Source organism: Plasmopara halstedii (genome assembly GCF_900000015.1).
Source record: "Plasmopara halstedii genome assembly, contig: Scaffold_816, whole genome shotgun sequence".
NCBI lineage: Eukaryota > Oomycota > Peronosporomycetes > Peronosporales > Peronosporaceae > Plasmopara > Plasmopara halstedii.
Window position 1 is genome coordinate 1,149,956 of NW_020187732.1, and position 863 is coordinate 1,150,818.

The window sequence follows — 863 nt, forward strand, 5'->3', positions numbered from 1 at the left end:
AGCATCACCAACCACTCCCAGTGCATACCGCTCGAAGTGCTTACCGCTGTCAGCGGAATGTCACTCGCTCTCATGAGCAGTTGGTAGTATTCATTTACCAATCGAGTGCACTGTACTTCATACACCCCACCATGTTGTTCTGAAGCATTGTCTTTCTAGAAATGAAGTCTGTGTGACAGCATGAGCTATTTGTAAGCATGAATGATACGCCACTTACCATTCGGCTACCGAACACAAAACGTAGGTGTCGAATGGGGAGACTTACTCTCACGCACCATCCCTGCGTCGCGCTTCGCACGGAAAAAGGCGTTAATGATGTCGTACTGTTCCTTGGGCAGGGGCTGTTGGCGTATTATGCAGTATTTGGTTCCCGGAACCAGGTCGATATCATGACGCACACCTCGGTCCGGAGGTAAGACCGAAGGCGGGTCTTTAAAGACGACGTCTTAAAATTCCTTTACCAGCGGATCCAAGGGATTCCGTAGGATCGACGATCATCTCCGTGCGTTCACCACTCTCTTGGTGTCTTCCAAGACAGCTTCATCCAGAAGCGATGGCGAGTTTATCTCCTCGTTTGGTCGTACGATGACCACTTCTTTCGATTCGCCTGCCTTCAAGGCACTGCCGAACTCTTCAAGGGACATCTCGTCTAGCTCAAGAAGAGCATTCACTGCAGGCATAGCCTTGAGGCGGACGTCGCCATCTTCTTCCCCCGTCAAACCGTTGACGAGGGTGTATAACTGTGTACCGTCGTCTACGGTAGACACATCCTACATCAGGGTCGACGCCCGGCGTCTTGCAGCCCGCATACGGCGTCGCCGTCGCCTCTGTGCAGAGGTTCTATGTCTCGGTGAGACCAGGGT